Source organism: Talpa europaea, assembly GCF_964194135.1.
Source record: "Talpa europaea genome assembly, chromosome: 4".
Taxonomy (NCBI): Eukaryota; Metazoa; Chordata; class Mammalia; order Eulipotyphla; family Talpidae; genus Talpa; species Talpa europaea.
The window spans coordinates 53,347,073-53,355,342 of NC_140070.1; positions in this window are offsets into that span (position 1 = coordinate 53,347,073).

The following is an 8,270-nucleotide window of genomic DNA, read 5'->3' on the forward strand; positions in this document are numbered from 1 at the left end:
TCTTGGCCCAGAATGTTTGATTGCCTCCCTCCCTGTTGGAGCAATGACCTTACGATACAGAAAGGAAAATCTCTTCAACGAATGGTCAAGGGTGACCTCTTCCTAGAAGCTTTCCTTGATTGCTGAGGACAGAAAGTAGTCCTCCCTCTTCTGAACTTTCTAGCATTTATTATTATTGTATGTGCTGCTAGTATCTCCCTTGGCTGTAGTATCCTGAGTTGTTCTTTAGAACACGTCCCAATTTACCAGTGTGTGAACTCTTGGAGATTAAAGCTTATCGTTTAGACGCTCCACCCAACACTGAGCACAAAGTCTCTTTTCAGCCAATGTTTGTAGGAGAGAGGAAGTGAAGTATGGAAGTTTTGCTGAGATTTCCATGAGTGTCCTGTAGTGTGCCAGAGGCTACCTTGGAGCTAGAGCAAGGTAATGACCAAATCAGACTAGCCTGATGAGGTAGTTCTCCTATTTTGATGAGAGATCATGGATCAGTTAGGATGTGCTGGTGATGGGTAAAATCATAATAGGGGAGAGTTGCCCCAGATCTGGAACTAAGTATATGACTTTCAGTGCACAGTGGAGGGCACAGATTTAAGAAAAGGCATAAAGGAAAAAGCATTTGGAGAAAGACTATATGTAGAGAAGTAAAGACATGTTGAAAAATACTTAGTTTTAGGGTAATGGGCTTGTAATGTTCTTTTTATCTTAAAGTACCACCAATTATTGATAAGCCCCTCCCCCCTGTTTCTTATAGTTATTGATTTTCTTATTTCCCATTCTAGATAGAAAACTCCTTTGGGGATGACCTTCAACCATTCACAATGCCAGGCATATTGCTTTAACAATAGTCATTGCATGAACAAACACATTCACAAATAAATGCACTCTGGCATGGGCAGGGTGGACTTTTAGGATCTCAGCATTAATAAGGTAGCATTTTATGCAAACCATCCCCTCATTACATGGAGGAAGAACTGAGATATGTTGAACTAAGCTAGTTAGTGATGTTGTCAGAGCCTGTACTCAATTTCCTCACTACTGGCTCCAAGATGATTTCATGAAGTCTTACTTTTTGAGGTTGTTGGCCCAAAGATTAATTTGAGTAGGCAGCAGACATTGCAGTTTGAAATGTTCTGTGTATCAAAAGCCCTCAGAGACAAGCCTACGGGGGGTGAGTGGGAGGGTGAAAGGGGAACTTTGTGGTCAATAGGAGGATGTCTGTGTCGTTGGAACAGATGAGACACTAAGGTGACTGGCCAGTTCAAGATTGAGTGCTCAGAGTGGGGATGGGTGAGGGTGGCACTGGGAACCTGAACGTGAGGAGGAGAAGTCTGGAAAGGCCATGGGAGCTTGTCAGGGGCAGAGACACATCTGGGTGTGCCTGCAGTCTATGGACTGGGAGTATTTGGGAGAGATATTCCGCACTAGGTGGAGGGGCTGAGTGATGGCCTTGGAGAGGCTAGTGTTTATGACCCAGAAACATGGAGGTGAGAGAGAGAAGGAGAGAGAGAGTGAATGAGAATATGAGTATTGTGATCAGGCTGGCAAAGACAGAGGCAGTGCTTCTGAACCAAAATCCCTGCTCAGGAGGTGGGATACTTGTTTACTTGGAACAGATGTTTCAAATAGTCATTTTGCAAATCAAAATACAGCCATTCCATGGAGCTGCTTACAGTGTTGGGGGAGCTGTTGGCTGGTGCATCCTTCCCATTGACATTTACACTGTGGCTGATCACCGTGTTAAATTGGCAAAGATGCTCGTTCCCTTAAAAGTGAGCAAAGAGAGCAGTTGAAGAAATAGAGCATGGGAGATGATTACCAGGAGAGAAGGAAATGGTTGACCTGGTACCATTTTAAAAAAATCCTTTTTTATCATGCCATTAAGTCAAACTGATTGGACAGTCAAATGCAAAAATCAGGTGGCATGTTGAAGTTAATGTCTTGTCATTTAAAAATGCCCAAATATTAAATTCTATAGTTGTATATCACAGTTCTCTATGAAATGACTTGATAACTTTTTCAAAATAATAATAGTAATATTAGTAATATTTTTATATAGGTTGTTTTCCATCGACCAGATACTTAATGCTTTACAAACAATATGTCATTTGATTTTTGCAACCATCCTGTGAAATGAGTACAATTATTATTTCTGTTTTATAATCAGGAGAATTGATAAAAATCACATTTCTGAGGTCACACAGTTGACAGATGACTGAGCTAAGAGCTTTGATCCAGGCCTGCCTAACTCCAATCACTAAGAGCTCAAATAACTTAAATATCTTAAGAAAATTCAAAGCTTTATCTGTGACAAATCTAACAGATGCCTAGAATGGCCACAGATTTTAGCTGGTGCAACTCCCAACAGTCAGTGAACCAGACTTAATCTGAGAAACAAAAGAACACACAGTGATGAATCTTTAAAAAAAATATTGTTTATTGCCTTTTTATGCCTGCTGCAATCTTGGAGGCAGAGATAGTCCCTTTCTCTGGGTGCACTGTTCTGCTTCCACCTTCTCTCAGGGTGATGGGGCTAGGGAGTTGGTTGTGATCTAGAGGGTGACTCTGGAGTTAGGGAATTGGGAAACTCAACTGATACATGAGGCTAAGGACTCGCAGTGACCACTTTGTAAGGACAATTTTCCCCAGGAGCAGCAGGACCATTCCACTTCTGGAATGTCTTGGAGCCTGATCTTTAACCCTGGACTCAGGCTTCTGAGCTGTGGTAAAATTCCCCAGTAAGAATCCCAGACTGAACACGTTCCCTAAGGATCCTCCAGATCAAAGGATCCTGCCAGTGATCATGAAGGTAAGCATCTACATGAGCTTGTTGCTATTAGAGGTGGGTATAGAGACCACAGGGAAGGTTCCGGGTCCAACACAATTTACAAGTTGGCCTGGCAGACCCCAAATTTGAACAGCTGATTTGACCATGAGAAAATCCACCTCCCACGAACCTAATAATGCTCTATCTGACTTCCACCCATTGCTCGTTTTAAAGTCCAAGGACTTATAATATCACCTAGCTCTTTCCCTGAACAAAGATCCAAATCAACTTTAATTTGACTGATGATGAAAATCAGGAAGAGAAAGAGGTATATGTGCTACTTATATGCTTATTGGTTATAGGATAGTTATACAATTTCCATGGCTGGAAATTTTGCTGACATATTAGATCACATGGGATGTGAGACTTTGTCAACTTTTTGATCATCTTATTTCTTTTTCAGCACTGCTTTGTCTGAAGTTGCTTATTTGCCTTTTTTGGGGTGAGAAACATGTAGCATGGCTTCTGTAAAAGCCAGTTGCTTTGTAGTAATATTTGAGCAATGGGTGAGGGTTAGAGTGGTGCTTAAGAGTTTTTCTCTCATTTACAACTTTTGTTTCATCAGAAAATGTTTTTATTTTCTAGGAGAGTTACAGATTGTTATTTCATAAAAATCCAGTTGTAAGGGGAAGTTTAGATCTTACAATAAGTTAAATTTTTGGACCTTTTTTTTAATCAAAATAACAGGTTTATAACCTTACATAGGCTTTGGTGTGCATCATTATGTCAGTATTTGTGTATAGTACATTATGTTCACCACTAAAAGTCTAATTCCATCCTCACCATACAGTTGACCCCTTTCACTGACTTGTTCATCTACCCCTTCCCCTCCCCTTCTGGTAACCAGCAACTTGGTTTTATAGTCTAAAAGTTTATTTTGTTTGATTTAGTTCATATTTTTTGTTTCTTTTTAAATTCTTTTTTTACTTGTTTCTTTTTTTGTTGTTGTTGATTTATTGATCAAGCAGTTTGAATGCCTTATGTAGAAAAGTATCTGCTACATTTGCACTTTGTTTTCATAGCTGGTGTTCAGAGTCCAGATTAAATTGTTGAAGCAAGGGAAAAGCAGGTTCAGAACTGACTCATTTTCACTGAATGATCAAAGACACCAGCAGGCATTTTGTCTCATTTCATTTTCCTAAATGCCATCTTTTATGGCTCTATTGGTTTTATTTATTTTTTTTTATCCTTGGTGATACATGCTCACTGTGTACTGTTTAATGACCAAAATCAATGCAAACTAGAATCCTGAGGTTTGATAAATGAGTCTCTGCTTAGGTTTTAATGCCATTCATCAATAATTTGGTGGAAAGACAATCTTAAGTTAGTACATCATGAAACCTCTAGTTGTTATCAAGTTAGTATTATAACTTTTGGGAACACACAAAACATTCTCAAAGATGCCTGCAATCTTACACCTGAAGGTGCTCTCAGCATTGTCCAGGTGAAATCTTCCTCCTCCTTTCTCTCTCTCAGATTGAGGTTTATTAAGACATTCTCTGGTCCAGTGGGTGTTTCCAAGTGTTATCAGGTCAGTGAGGTGCCAGCCATGAAACATAGCTCACAAAAACCCAATGACATTTTTTTAGCAAAAGCTGTTGTACAAGTGAATTAATTTGGAAAAACAATAATATTACCAATTTGCCAGATCACTTTTCTTAGGCTCAAACAGTCCAAGTGAAACCCAAGATCACCATCAGTGGAAAAAGATAACCAAGAAGCTTAGAATGTTTAGAGGTCAATGAAAATGAACTTCTTAGGGTGATTTAATGTTTAAATATTTGAAATCAGCTGGCTTCTGATCAGGGCTACAGATGGGAAGTCAAAGTCCATGATTCTCTTTCTGACCTCAGGAGAAGAGTAGCTTTTCTTCAGCTGCAGGTTTGATGATTAAACAAAATAGTGAATGTGAAAGAGATTAGTAAGCTGGGAGATAAGGTATTTATTGATAGCTATATAATATTCTGACTTTACTGCCTTTCACTGATAAGTAAGCGAGACTTTGAGAATGACTTTCCTGGTTCACATTACTTGATTTGGAAGTAGCAGAGATGGATCTTCTAGTTTCAGCAGTGGTCAAAATTCAGGCCTCAGCATTGGGGCCACAGTCGATGGCAAGACAGGAGAGCTGAGCCAGCTTTGCTTATTGGACCATCGGTATCTGTGGAGTGGTAACTGCATTGCTACATATATCTCCTGAAAATGAAGACCAAAAAGGCCATAAAGCAGTAAAGGAGCTATGTAGGAGAACAGCATAGTCAGCTAAAGTGGTATGTCCATACCAGTGTACATTATTCAGTGTACATCACTCAGTTGGTGTCTCAGTTAAATTTCTTTGATAAGTGGGTGATATAGAAGATTTGGTTTTAAATACTTATCTTTGAATAGGAGTGTTATGGTAATAATCTGTGAATGTGTTTGAAATGAAATAAAGTTACACAGGTACCTCTCTGTGGAAGGCTTGGAAAATTTCCTAATTTATTCAGCTAACCCTTGTACATGGCCCAAGTTGATTGATCACAGAGTGATACAAGGTTTCTTTCTGTGTAGATCCTCTGCATAAGTCAGGATAGGCTAGGTTATGCTTTCGCAACAAATTAACCCTGACATCTCCACAGATTTCTTGTTCACATAAATGTCCAGTATGCATTGGGCTGTACCCCAGGGAAGCTGTTACACATATAGTACCTCCAAGATGCAGGCTGCTGTGATTTTTGTTTTTAAGATTTATTTATTTATGCATACAAGAGCTGGGGTACAGGCCAGAGGTGTGGGGGATGAGAGGATTCACCAGAGACAGAGTGGGGAACAGAACAGGCAGATCGACCCAAGTACAATGCTGAGGAGAGCAGCGGGCAAGGCAGGAGAGGTCTGCTGTACCATGTGGGTAGCTCCCTGGCCGGCCGGGGATTGAACTCATGCTGCAGAGGCTGCGGACTGCTTCATAGGTTGTGTCTTAACCCCTTGTGCCACCAGGGAGGCCTGATTTTGTTGTTTTTAACTTGGTATTTTCAAATTGTTTCAGCAGGGGAGGGAATAGAGAATCTCATACTGACTTGATTGCTTTGACCTTAAGTGACACAGTTCATCCCTACTCAAAGTCCATGGTTAGAACTAGTCACATGACCCTGCTCAATGATGTGAGACTGGAAATGAGACTGATCCTAATACAAGTTGTAATAATTTTAAGGGAATAGCAATAAAGTTTACTTCCTTTATGTCACATTTTTTAGGAGTTGGTGCTGATGATCAAAGTTTGTGTTTATTGAGTCATTCTCCCTGATATCAATTAAGGTTGAGGACTGAGACTTCACCTCCATGGTAATATCTTCCAGTTCCATCAATTTGCCTTGCTTGAAATGGTACTTAGATTAAACCCATCACCATTCGGATAACTCTCCACTATAAACCAGACAGTCACTCTCCTACCTTACAAATGAAACTCTCTAGGTTGAAGGTGACAATGTGGTCGGTGTGTAATTAGCACTATAGTGAGACCTATTATTTACTGTGATTCGGATCCTTTCTCACATATATGCAACTTAAGACTTTACAAACCTTCTTTGCAGCCTTATCTAGAAATAAGTTTGTGCTGAACTAAAACCGTAAGATTTATTTGTATGAATGGTTTTTTTTTTTCCCCAAAAAGCTTCTCCTCAACTAGGTTTTGGGATTATTTTTTTTTCCCTTTAAAAATAGTCCTGGTAGAAATAAACCCACAGATTTATGATCAACTAATCTTTGACAAAGGAGCAAAGACTATGCATTGGAGCAAAGAAAGTTTGTTCAATAAATGGTGCTGGGAAAACTGGGTCGCTACATGCAAAAGAATGAAGCTTGACCACTACCTCACACCATACACAAAAATCAACTCAAAATGGATTAAAGAACTAGACATAAGACCTAAAACCATAAAATACATAGAAGGAAATATAGGCGAAACACAACATGATTTGCACATCAAAGACATCTTTACAGACACATCACCCAAAGCAGTGTAGTGAAGGCAAAGATAAACAGCTGGGACTACATCAAATTAAAGAGCTTCTGCACAGCAAAAGAGACAATAACAAAAACAAAGAGAAACCCCACCAACTGGGAGAACATTTTTTCACACAACACTAATGATAAAGGACTGATCACAAAAATCTGCAAAGAGCTGATGAGACTCAACATCAACAAAGAAAATAATCCAGTCAAAAAATGGGCAGAAGAGCTAAAAAGAAACTTCTCTGAAGAGGAAATGCGAATGGCCAACAGGCATATGAAAAAATGTTCAACATCACTTGTAATCAGGGAAATGCAAATCAAAACTACCATGAGATACCATCTCACACCAGTGAGAATGGCACATATTAAAAAAATTAGCAACAACAAATGTTGGCGAGGGTGTGGAGAAAAAGGAACTCTACTGCACTGTTGGTGGGAGTGCAAACTGGTCCAACCACTATGGAGAGCAGTGTGGAGATTTCTGGAACTACTAAACATAGAGCTTCCATATGATCCAGCAATTCCACTCCTAGGTATTTACCCAAAGGACACAGAAACATCAATTCCAAAGAACACCTGCACCCCTATGTTTATAGCAGCTCTATTTACAATAGCTAAGCTTTGGAAACAGCCCAAATGCCCAAAAATAGATGACTGGATCAAGAAGATGTGGTACATATATACCACGGAATATTACTCAGCATTCAAAAAAGATAAACACATGCAATTTGCAGCAACATGGATGGCGCTGGAAGGGATCATGCTCAGCAAAATAAGCCAGAAAGAAAAAGAAAAATACCAGATGGTCTCACTCATAGCAGGAATCTAGAGAACTTAAATAAGGGACCAGGAAAATGAATAACTATAAGAAAGTGAAAATCAAAATCAACAAAAAACTATGAACCAGAGACACTTTTTGGGGAGTGGGGGGCGGGAGGGGAGGGATTGGGGTCAGAATGGGGGGGTTGCAAATGTATGGGGAATATAAAAATAAAATTTATTATTAAAAAATTAAATAAATAAATAAAAATAGTCCTCGTAAATGTGGGACTCCTCTGTTACTTTGTGATCTGCCCTTTACCTATTCTTTTCCCAGTGAACTAAAATCCCATCATTATAATTAAATGATAACAAAGACCCTAATTGGACCACACAGACTAGATAGGTCTTTTCTTCTCTGTTTTTAAAACAACTTTCACAGCTGCTTGAAAACAATAATTTTTAGCACAGATAAGGAGTCCCACCTCAGTTCTTTATGTAGCTTAACATATTCATTAAGCAAATACTTAGTGAACACAGTATAGGGCCAGGCACTGAATTAGGTGCCAGCAATCTCCATTTTTATAAGAAAGGACAGGTTACACCAAGGGTCGCAAACTTTTTCTGTAAAGGGCCAGATAATTATTTTAGGCTTCTTGGGACATATGGTCTCTGTTCAGCTCTCTAACTCTGGTCT